The sequence below is a fragment of the Balaenoptera musculus genome, chromosome 14, assembly GCF_009873245.2.
Source record: "Balaenoptera musculus isolate JJ_BM4_2016_0621 chromosome 14, mBalMus1.pri.v3, whole genome shotgun sequence".
NCBI classification, from domain to species: Eukaryota; Metazoa; Chordata; class Mammalia; order Artiodactyla; family Balaenopteridae; genus Balaenoptera; species Balaenoptera musculus.
The window spans coordinates 19,431,290-19,443,663 of record NC_045798.1 but is presented as its reverse complement, the minus strand read 5'-3'; the positions used below and the strand labels follow the sequence as shown (position 1 = coordinate 19,443,663).

The 12,374-nt window shown below is 44.0% G+C and overlaps 1 protein-coding gene across 4 annotated transcripts in view; it reads right to left on the bottom strand.

Moving 5' to 3' along the window:
* Nucleotides 1-12,374, bottom strand: part of CORO1C (coronin 1C) — a 100,251-nt gene that overhangs the window by 41,366 nt on the left and 46,511 nt on the right. The window lies entirely within an intron of this gene.

The window sequence follows — 12,374 nt, the reverse complement described above, 5'->3', positions numbered from 1 at the left end:
CAAAGCAGCCAAAAGCCTCAGCAGAGCTCCTGGAGACTGATGCTTCAACTAAGCCCACAGAGTTAGGCAATACTCTCCTCCTACAGCCTTTCTTTTTTTGGGGGGGGGCGGGAGGGGTGAAAAATCAAAATTTAAGCATCAGTAAATACATATCTTTGTAAAACTGCTCTATGAAGGAATGTTTATAATTTTAAATAAGTTGGCAAAAACATTTCCTCCTTAGGCATACAAAATTCAATGTAACTCTTATGAAATGATATTTCTAGTTGTAAAGGTATTTCCCATTAGTTTGAATAGGAAACCACAACTGCTTCCATTTACATCAAATAGTGTATCTTATTATTATTATTTTTTTTTAGTAATTTTATTTTACTCATTTATTTATTTTTGGCTGTGTTGGGTCTTCACTCCTGCGTGCAGGCTTTCTCTAGTTGCAGCGAGCGGGGGCTACTCTTCGTTGCGGTGCGCAGGCTTCTCATTGCAGTGGCTTCTCTTGTTGCCGAGCACAGGCTCTACGCACGCAGGCTCCAGTAGTTGTGGCGTGTGGGCTCAGTAGTTGTGGCACATGGGCTTAGTTGCTCCGCAGCATGTGAGATCTTCCCAGACCAGGGCTCGAACCTGTTTCCCCTGCATTGGCAGGCAGATTCTTAACCACCGCACCACCAGGAAAGTCCTATCTTACTTATTTGTCATATCTCTTTTCAAAAAGGAATCCAGGGCTTCCCTGGTGGCGCAGTGGTTGAGAGTCCGCCTGCCGGTGCAAGGGACACGGGTTCGAGCCCTGGTCTGGGAGGATCCCACATGCCGCGGAGCAGCTGGGCCCGTGAGCCACAGCTGCTGAGCCTGCGCGTCTGGAGCCTGTGCTCCACAACAAGAGAGGCCGCGACAGTGAGAGGCCTGCGCACCGTGATGAAGAGTGGCCCCCTCTTGCCGCAGCTGGAGAAAGCCCTCGCACAGAGACGAAGACCCAACACAGCCAAATAAATAAATAAATAAATAAATAATAAATAAAATAAATTTAAAAAAAAAAAAGGAATCCATATTTAGGAAGTGCACTCATCCCACACGCCGAAGACACTACCGTGCAATCAAAAGAATTCTAATGTATACAAACAGACATGTACAGAAATCTTCTCATAGATATTTCTATAAAGGAGTTCCACCTGGGAAGTATTTTCAAGGAAGCTAATGGCGTATTTTACAGGTGCAGACATTTTCACCCTCCCAAAGTCTCAAAATACAACATTGGGATGCTTCCAATATGACCTTTGCATTAATCATTCAGAATGATTGTTTCTTAGTGTAAGACGGTCCCCTCACATGGTAATTGTTTTCGATCCACACATTAGCTCACTCAATATTAGATTGAAGATACTACCAAACTGGTGCCAATGAGGCTCAATCTAATAATTACTGGTTCCTTCCAAAAGTAACATTTGGTTAAAGCCACATAACACTTTACCCAGCAGGCTTATTCTTTCTCACAACTAACATACGTTTCCACAAAGTTAAAAAAAAAAACTCGTATGGTGCCAAAAAGTGACACCCGTTACTTTTATCACTCAAATCAAGTATTTCCCTTTAAGATGCTCAGGGTATTCCACATACAATGTCCTTCTAGTTTACACTCTGGATTCAGTCATAGAAACGCAAGCTGTTGTGGGGCGGTGGGCTGTGACCGCTTCCTAGGCCATCTCCCTCAGCTAGTCCAGAGCAGGAAGCTCCCGGGACCTCCCTCCAAACTTCTCATCTGCATTCTTCTTATAATCCAGCCACTTTATAATCCATTACTATAATCTGAGCTTATTATCCAAACTGGTTACACCACCCTCAGATGTAAGGCCCAAACAGCTTCCACTCCACCCCCCATCCCGACTCAAGGAACAAAGATTTTCAAACTGTTCATTCCCTACTTTATATTCATACAGGTTTTCATTTTAGGAAAAAATGCTGATCAAAATCACTTAATGTGTCCAAAGTTCAGTAACTTTATCATATTGTCCATACATTAAAAGATCTTTTCAAAGGCACAGATAATACCTCATTACTGGCATTGGAGTAATACCCTGAGAATTCTTGAACCCTCCGCAAGGAGAACGGTTAAGTCAAACATGTGCTCGGAAGCAAAGGAAAAGTTTGCAGCCTGGGCATAAGGCCTCCATTCATATTGTGCAGAGTTCAAAGGAGTCAAAAAAGGATATCTATTGAAGTGGGTTTTCCTTTTTTTTCAACTTCCTTTTTCTTGGAACAGTATTATTTATGTGGATACATGTTCCACTGCAATCTCTTCAGGCCCTGCTCCCTCACAGGGAGGAGCTACAGTGACAGTGGTCATGGCACAGGGGAGAGACTGGCCAGAAGAGCAAGACAAGGACCCCTGTAGCTTACCAGGAAGACGGATGCACACAATACAGGGCCTGCTGACAGGCTGGTCACCAAGAGTGACAGCTCGTGGCCCAGGAATAAAACATTCTGGGGAGGTTTTACTTTAAGGGAACCAGAAACGCCAACCCTGAGGGTGAGAGGAGGTGCTCTGGAATAGCACATAGAGATTGGGTTACCGGGTCCTGGAAAGTGAGCCAGCCGCCACAGCTGCCAGGGAGAGGCAGCACGGTGCTGAGAGCCGTTCCCTGCCTGTGAGTGAAAAGGAACAGCCTTTACCGGCACAAGTGAAAATGCCGAGCAAACCATTTTGGCATCACAGGTCCTCTTTAAAGACTGGGTTGAACAGTGAACAGACCATTTTAAAAGTCCATTAAGAACTTGAGGGCAGTTACTATAAAACTATGGATATTTTATTATCAGAAAGCAAAAAGGTGGAAGAGTTGGCATTTCCTTACTCAACCACACCTAAACACACAACAGCAAATGGAGCAGCTCTATTTCCTAACTTCCTGACTCAGCAGAAAATTTATAAAGCAAAGACCTCCTCAATGCAGACAAGTAATTCCATGTGATCCCTCCAGTCTGAGAACAAAGAAAAACTAGGAGCCCAAGATGAGGCAGAACCTAGTCAAAATACAATTCAGCTCGAAAGGAAAAACTGGAAAGCAAAAGAACCATCGAACTAAGTGCAAATATAGGAAATTAAAACAAAGCATTTAATATCCAAGCAGAAAGGAGAGTAACTTGTTGCCTAACCCCTGGTACTGAGTGTCACCTCCAATGACACTGGAGATTCCTCCCATGGGACCCCTGGTGAATGAGGAAAAGCCCCAGAGCTACCCCTTCCAATCCCAGCTCTGCACTGGTTTACCCACAAGCCTCAGAACAAAAACCCACCCTTCTTGAAGTGGGGATGAAAAACAGAAAAATATCACAGCTCTCTCCTTTTTCTTTTTCTTTAGGCAAATGCCTTGGGCTGCATGGCCGAGGCAGCTCACATCTTGCAGTGGTTGTAAACAGCAGGAGGACTGGAGCAGAGACCCAATTCAGTAGCCTGTATCATTTACTCCCGACTTAAAGCTCAGCCAGAAAGGAAACCCAAGTCCCCGTTCCTCTGAGAAAGCCAACACGTGCTGTGCTCATCACTTGCCCTCCAGGCTCAGCCCTCTCTGGACTCAGCTCAGGTCCCACCCCCAACTAGCATGGAATTCAACTTGGTGAGAGCAGAACGTTTACTACATATGGTTATAAAGAGGCTTCTGGACAAACGGGGACAGCAGAAATCTGTCCATTGCACCTGGAGTCTATTTTAGTCGAGTAATCAGTATTCAGAAACCTGCTCTTCGCTGCTTCCCTGACTTGGGTCATCATCACGTTTATACAAGGCGGCTTCTGGCAGCAGCACTTGCCCATGTGCTCAGCCCAGACTCACGCTCCAGAAAACAAGGAAAGAGTTAAATGTTCTTTGCACTTGACTCAGTGGCTTCCCCTCACCACACACTCCCAGATCCCACCATTCTCCGAGCCACGCAGCCAATCAAAGCAAAGGAAGGAAATGATCCTGGCCAGCTGACAGCCCCAGCGCTCTGATGGCCATATATGGTAAAAACCACTGTCAGAGCCCTGTCAGGCCTGCAGGCCGGCTGCTGTGGACATATCAGTGAACTGCAGCAGCGTGAGAGGCCGGCCAAGGAAACGCACAAAGGACAGGCTGCCTGCTCATCTCCAGGGAAGGGGGTAGGAGGAGGGCAGGGGAGGGAAAGGGAGGGGGGAGCCGTCATCTGCCAGGGCACACTCTGAGTCACAGCCACTCACTGTAATCAAAAATAGCCCCAGGGTACATGGTGAGATTCCTTCTGCCAGGACTTTGTGCTCCATTGTTAACTGGGGGTGAGTAGGGTGTCCCCCTCCCATCCCCCCCCACAAGACTGTGGAAAACAGTCACTGGGAGCAAATGAAAAGGTCCTTCTGTGGCGCTTCATGTGGTAATGAGGCCGTGCAGTGCTCGTGGGGCTGGCAGCTCGGGAAGTAATTTGGAAGTCATTGTTCTGCACCTGGCGCCCCTCACCCCGCGTCCTCCACTGCCGCCCCTGCCCCTCCTCCCAGCCTTTCACAGCCCACACAACTGACACTTCAGGTGCTCAGGGTAGCAGACAGCATGTACTTCAGGAGGCGGTGAATGGGCATCCCAGGACACATCAGGACGCTGGCACTGAATAAAAGCCGCTGCCCATCACACCAAAGCTACCCTGTGCCAGATGTCCACATCTGTACAAAGGGCTACTGGCATCGCCACCCTTGTCCAAAATGGGGCACCGCTATTTGTGGGAATGGAAATTGCCTGTCAGCAGCATACAGTAAGGGGGAGGCACAGCCAATGCAAATCCAGCAGGTGCTGGCAGTAACTGGGGGTCACAGAGAAAAGAACCATCGGGAGACTGCCATTTCTTTTGAACTAGTCCATGAAAGAAGGCACTTATCAGCACGGCGCCTGGCACTTAAAGGAAGCCCTCAATGATGTGAGCTGCTGCGACTCCATCATTGCCACTGTCTACTCGCAAGGCATGGTAGAGACCAAGCACTTTCCAAACCTTGAGACAATTCTCCGAGCTGCCAGAATCAGAGCCCTGACAGGCTAGTGTTTTTGTTATTAAGCCTTCTAATCCCAGAGAAAGAATGCAAAGGATTAAGTGTCAATTAGACCACGGTTTCTATTAAAAAATCTTTCACACTCAGTGGGAAAAAAAAATGTTAATCAAAAATATACATGTACAAATCAAATAAAGACTCAGAGACCTAGGTTCTAATCCACGGAAGACCCCACAGCTCCGGGCAGTCACTCAGCCTGAGTTTCAATTTCTGCAACTGTAGAACAGAGGTATGACAGCAACCCCACCGTGTGCAAAAACTAAGACATCATACATGAAGGGGACCCTCCAAGCACATTCTGATGTCACTTTGGAGCCTTATGTTTATGAATATAACATGAAGTCACCGCCTTTCCCTGAAGCTGAAACAGTGGAAAGATGCCATGTAGATCCAGTTTTAACAAAAATCCTAAAATGCAGAGCAGTGCTTATCCTGGTTCTTCTCCATGTAACGGTGAAGGAAAACACCAGTTTTGCACTATTTACACTGGAAGTGAAGGAAAAAAAGAGCCAAGAAGTGTGTAATTTTTCTACCAGAAAGCTGTCGTACAGCTCCTCCTAATCCCCCTCCAATCAAGCATTCCATTTCTCCAATACGAGAAAAGGCCATCCCAACGCAGAAAGAAGGAATGTGGCCCCCCTCATTCTTCGCCCTCCTGGGAACAGAGGCCCTCTTCTAACTCATCAGTTTAGTGAGTTGGTTGGGCTCCTCTTCTGTTTCATCCCTGGCTCCTACACTCAGGAGAAACCCAACTTCCAACAGAACCTTCTCTGTAACATCTTCCTTGAGCCTCATTTAGAACTCATCTCCCATCGCTGTGTCAGAGCCCTTTAGACACAGACAAACCTCCCCATTGGAGAGATTGAGGCCAACTGTTAGCAAAGCTTTTTTAAGAGCAAGATTCGAAACAGGTCCTGGCACAGAGCAGGTGCTCAAATGTCTGAGAAATAAGTATGTGAATGAATTAATGTAATTTTTTTAAAGTACTGTATTAGATTTCACTTAAGCTTAAACAACAATTAGCTCTTCATAGCTTTGGTAATATTTCCGATAATACTTTTTAAAAATAATCTTTACATGTAATAAGTTCATTGTAAAACATTTTGAAAAAAGTACAGGTAATTATAAAGAAGAAAATAAAAAATGAGGCGAAGCCCGGCGCTGCCGGCTCGGAGCAGCACAAAAGCGCCCCGGGCAAGGTCAAGAAGCCCAAGGTGAAAAAGGAGAAGAAGAAGGAGGAGAAGAAGGAGGGCAAGAAGAAGGAGGGGAAGAAGAAGGAGGCTTCCCACTAACGGGCCTGGTCGGGGCTCATTAAACCTTCTCTCAGTCAAAAAAAAACAAAAAAAACCAAAAAAAACCAAAAAAAACCAAAAAAACAAAAAATAAATAAAAATAATCTTTACATGTAATAAGTTCATTGTAAAACATTTTGAAAAAAGTACAGGTAATTATAAAGAAGAAAATAAAAATCACCTTTAGTCCCACCATCTACGTTAACATTTCAGACATTCCCCCCCCCCAAAATAATAACATAATTTGAAATTACACTTAAGACAGACTATAACCTTATAGCACATTTTGAGGTTATGTGACAGTATCACAGAACATAGGATAACCAGATCTTGCCATCTAACATAACTTTCTCTTGCTACTGTACAGAATCCCTCAATTATTAATTTAAGATTTATTAAAGAATGCTGTATATCTATATGTATGTATCTATCTATACAGAGTTTTTTTAAAAGGAGAGGTGGAAAAAGTGTTTAAAATTACCCAAAGGCCTTTCAGGCCGCTTTGAATTACTCATTTATTTGTGCATTGTGTGACCTAACATTACTGAGTCAAGTGCCACATCCTGAGAATACAGCTGACCCTTGAACAACACGGGTTTGAACTATGCAGGTCCACTTATATGCACATTTTTTCCAAAAAATATGTACTACAAGATCCACAGTTGGTCGAACCCGCAGATGCAGAACCATGGATACAGAGGGCCAACTGTAAACTTATACATGGATTTTCAACTGCCAAGGGGTCTGCACCCCTAACCCCTGGTTTTTCAAGGGTCAACTGTACATGTTTTAGTTATCACTGCTGCTTAATGAGTTACGCTAAGAGTTTAGCTACTTAAAACAGTAAGTATTTCTCATCTCACACAGTTTCTGTGGGTCAGGAGTTCAAAAGCAGCTTATCCGGGTGGTTCTGGCTGAGGGTTCTCCTGAGTCAAGGTGTCAGCTAGGTTTGCAGGATCCACCTTCAAGATGACACACTCACGTGGTTGGTAAGTCAGTGCTGGCTACTGGTGGGCGGTCCTATGGACCTCTCCACAGAGCTGCTTGAGCATCCTTACAGCATGAAAGCTCCAAAAGAAATAAAGTAGAAGCCAATATGCTTTTATGACCAAGTCTCAGAATTCACACTCCATCAATTCCCTCATATCCTAGTGGCTACACAGGTCAGCCCTATTTAATGTGGGAGGGAACCACACAATGGCAAGACACAAGGAGGCGAGAACCATTGGAGCCCATCTTGGAGGCTGCTACCACAAGAGAGTAAGGTGAGATGCTGGAGAACCCTACCATACACCCATCCATTTTGTATCCTCCATCCAAGCGAAGGTCAAGAGATCAAAAGCATATAATTCCAACCACCCTCCTGTTATCTGTTATGTGGCTAAGCAAATAATCACATTACAATGTGATAATGCAGCCTGTGGTACTAGTGGCATGAGACAAGCAGCTAAGGAATCCCAAAGGATGATTTCCACTGTCTCAGCAAATTGGAGATAAAATTTGAGTTGGATACTAAACATTAAGAAGGAGCACTTAGAATACTGACTGAAATGAATCAAAATTTCTTCCTCAATAAATATGACAGAAAAATACTCTAAAGCAGCCCTTGTCAACCTGGGTTCTGTGAAGGAATTAAGTCCTAATGCCCTAAGGCAGCTACTTTATGTAATAGATTAATTTCTCTCCTATCCATCTATAAGGCTTAGCTATGTCCCTTTCTTGAGAAAACTAAGAAAATATTCACTGAAATGATTTTCTGTAGGGGCTGAATTCTTTCACAAAACTCTAGTTGAGAAAGACTACAAAATGAGCTGAAAAGACAGTTCACAGACATAAATAAAGCAAGATCCCAAATATTCCCACACACAGTTCTTAAAATATATGGGAGAAACATAACTGTGTATAAGAAGGCACCTCACAGCTACACCAGAGGAGCAAGAAGAGAGAGGAGACAGTGACCCAAAAGGTTGACGAAGACTTGGCCACACCCATCCCATCATGGCCCAGAGCAGAGCTGCTCTCCTAGGCAATTACTGGGAAGATGAAATTAGCCATCACTCCAATCCTCCAAAGTAAGAACAGTCAAGGGAGGAAGGGAGAAAGCGATTAGGGAAGACAGGAGCCCTCCAATTTCCATCCTCCGTCCAAGCGGATCTTAAGACATCAAGAGCATAGAATTCTAACCAACTCCCTCAACCCTTGCTCCAGGTTCACTGTGACCTGAAGTTTTAGTGCGTATGCGCACGCCTGTGCCCACACACATCTAACACTGCTGTTTGTAGGAGCCACCGTGGCTCACGACAGGGATGGGAATGCCTTGGTCTCACATCACAAGCGTGGCTCCTGCACAAGGAGAGGCTCGTTCGTGACCTTCGTGCCCACGTGGTAGCGCACAGGGGGCTGGAACCTGTGTGCTCCTGACAAGGCAGCTTGTGTAGTTGTGGGAAGAACCCCACGGCCAAAACCACAAAGCCAACTTCTGTTCAACAAGACTGATATTATTCATCCTCTGAAAGACCAAAGAATAAGAAAATGTACTAAGCCACACCTTGAGAAGTCATGACTGAACAGCATGCCACAGCTTGAGGGAAGCATTACAAAAGAAACCCTGAATCATGTGTGCTAATCTAAATCGCCCCACCTCAGGGCTGAGTACTTTCCGTATTCCCCCAGCAGTGACCTCTTAAAATCCTACTTTCTCTAATAAAACTTTTCGAACAAAAACCTCATAAACCATACACTTAAATAAACATATATTCATTCCTAAGCTTACCTCTTGCGTGTATGTGTCAATGTATTTGTCTCTACCACTCTTTCCATTTTTAATTTTAAGTCCTGGAAGACAGAGACCATGATTCTCCTGGAATCTAATCATAAGCCTCATGAGATTGCAATAATAAGTCCTATTTACTGCTGACGCTAACTAACTTTGAAGAAGAATTCATGGAAGGCCATGTTTTAAAATGGGAGCCTTTCAGAAAGAGTCACAATACATCTTAAGATCAGTACACACATATTCAATATTAACATGGACAGAAAGCCCCAAAAGCATCACTAAAACCAACCTGGCTGACTATAACCAGGAAAAAAAAAAACAGCGGGGGGACAGACAGGCAGACACACACACACACACACACACACACACACACACACACACATACACACTGCCAGAAGTCTCTTGAGACAGTGATTAAAAACCATACCCACCTCCTTAAGTTCATGTTTAGAGAAATCCTAGACTGCCATCAACACGTACAGGAGCCCAATACACACCCAGAGCATCATTTCCCACAATCTTCATTTCAAGCATCACTTCTTATTATATGTGGGAATTTGGTTTTTCTTTGCCTTTAAACAAAAGCAGCACCTCACTGTAAAACTATTTCAAAGTTGCCAAGACACTGAAGTTGTAGGATCTCTTTTCCAGGGCAGAGTCCTGTATTAGGATCAATGGGTTCACCATGTGTTCAGGTCCCCAATGTTTTCCTCCTTCAAGGCTGCACTTCTAAAGGTGAGACAAAAACACTGCAGTACCAGCAATCTCCTGGGGGACGTGGGGTGGTCAGGAAACTGACCACAATGAAAAGTAGACGCAGTGCTCCTGGAGAGCAAAGATGGAACCCAGCGGACACTCAGTCTATAGACAATCAAACCACATGTGCATAGTCAAAGAACAGTGAAGACCTCGTACTATATGAACAACGAAATATCTGTAAAAATGTAAAACTTACGATCCTTATTCAAATATTCATTATTATACCAAAATTATAAGGAAATAGATATCCAGAGGGCAATCAGCCCTTTAAAGCAGGCAGAAATGTAGGTTTTCTGACAATGTGGAACATAGTTCTGTTTTCTAAAAACCTAGATAGTAAGTAGTCAAGGGACAGGGTCTCAGGAAGAAAAGAAAGGTGGGTGTCACCTGACACTTCGGGGCTCTGGGCTAGGCCCTGCCATCACAGCGGATCCTTCTAAGAGCTCCCAAGACACAGAACTGTCTACAGGAGCCACAGACCACTTTTCTTTGCTGGGCTCAGCCTTGCCCTTGGCGGAAAAGCAGCCACGAGTAAAAAGGCATCTACTTCCCAAAGTTACGTGTTAGCACTAAGGAGGGAAAAAAAAGGAACAACAGTGTTTCCTCTGCTGAATTTTGGGTAGCAAACCACTTTTTTTTTTTTTTTACATCTTTATTGGAGTATAATTGCTTTACAATGGTGTGTTAGTTTCTGCTGTATAACAAAGTGAATCAGCAATACATATACATATATCCCCATATCCCCTCCCTCTTGCGTCTCCCTCCCACCCTCCCTATCCCACCACTCTAGATGGACACAAAGCAATGAGCTGATCTCCCTGTGCTATGCGGCTGCTTCCCACTAGCTATCTATTTTACATTTGGTAGTGTATATATGTCCATGCCACTCTCTCACTTCGTCCCAGCTTACCCTTCCCCCTCCCCGTGTCCTCAAGTCCATTCTCTACGTCTGCATCTTTATCCTGCCCCTAGGTTCTTCAGAACCATTTAGAAAATCACTTTTATATATAGCCCCTCACGTTACAGATAGAGATATGGGAGAGCATAAGGACAGAATGACATATCCACGTCTCACCACAAGTCGGTGACCAAGACAGGATTGAACCCCTGGCTCCAGACCCATGTTCCTTCCTCGACGCCACACTGACCCTAAGGGCTCAATACACATTTTAATACACAAAAATCCCAGAGTACGTGTGAATCCGTCGATTATAAAAGTCGATAACCCCAAGTACTGACCTTATTTCCAATGGGTGTCACTGGGCTTAGTTTATGCCAATGTCACCTCCTCCAACACAAATTAATATTTAAGGAGTAGAGCCACACAGAATGTATTATAAGCCTGGGAAAAAGACAGACCCTCGAGGCTCCTCCAAAAACCAACGTTTTGTTCAAACATGATAATTTCTGAAGCAACTTATTCTGTCCCAATTCCTATACAGCTGGTTGAAGAACAAAATAATAAAACCTATTTATTAGGTATTGGTCACTTAATGCAACTGAAAACCAAAGCATAAGATCCAGTTAGCTTAGGACCTGCACACAGGGCTCCCTTAAACAGTATAAATGTAACTCTAAGTTTCCCATGGTTTGTGAAAGCAAAGGTGGACTCACAGAGCCTTTTGTGAATGTGGGACTTGAAGAGAACTGTCTGAACGTGGAGGAAGATTAGCCGTTCAAAAGTTTATTTGGAGCTTCTTAATTGGCTTATTCTCCTTCTTTGAAGCAAAAAGTCTTAAATTTATCCCTCTTGAACTCAAAAGAGATCATGGTACTTCAGTGCCTGACCTTGGTTGACAAGCTGAGGTGTCTTCTCAGCTGGCTGCCATAAGACCCACCACTGAAAAGTCAAGTTTCCAAATGCTCCTTGCTCTTGGTGAACAAATTGACTAGAAAGTCATGGAGATCAAACGCGACTGGCATTAAACTCCAACCCCCACTCCCAAATCAGGTAAGTACAGCTACAATAGTGTAATGTATTGTTCACCACTGAAACAACAATCTCCTCCACAAAAGCAAAAGTATCTGAGTAGAAAATTTAATTTCAATTTAATGAAAAGATTCTCCTTTAAAACATGATTAACAACTTCGCCAATAAGAAAGTACGTTTGGAAACATATGTCAGATTTGTTCCCCAAAGGCATCCATCTCCTCTGTAGTGAGATGGTTCTATTGTGTAATATCACATCAATCCAGCCACTGAGATACAAATCAGATGTTAAAATAAAACAAGTTAGTCATGAGCATCTGAGAGAATGAGAAGTACAAGAGAATTGGAAGTTTTCCCAGCAAGAGTTTTCCTAAGGAAAAAACACCAAAATACAATACTCTGACAGAAATTCATGTTACTGTAACCACTTTCAGAATCACATGGTCCATTATGATGAGACATGCCTCTACTAGGCATGGCTCAGACTCAGGGAGACCCACTGTTCCCAGCAGAGTGGAAACAGCTGTTAACATGACCCAACATCTGCATCTTTATCATTAGGGCTCAGGACTCACCAAACTTA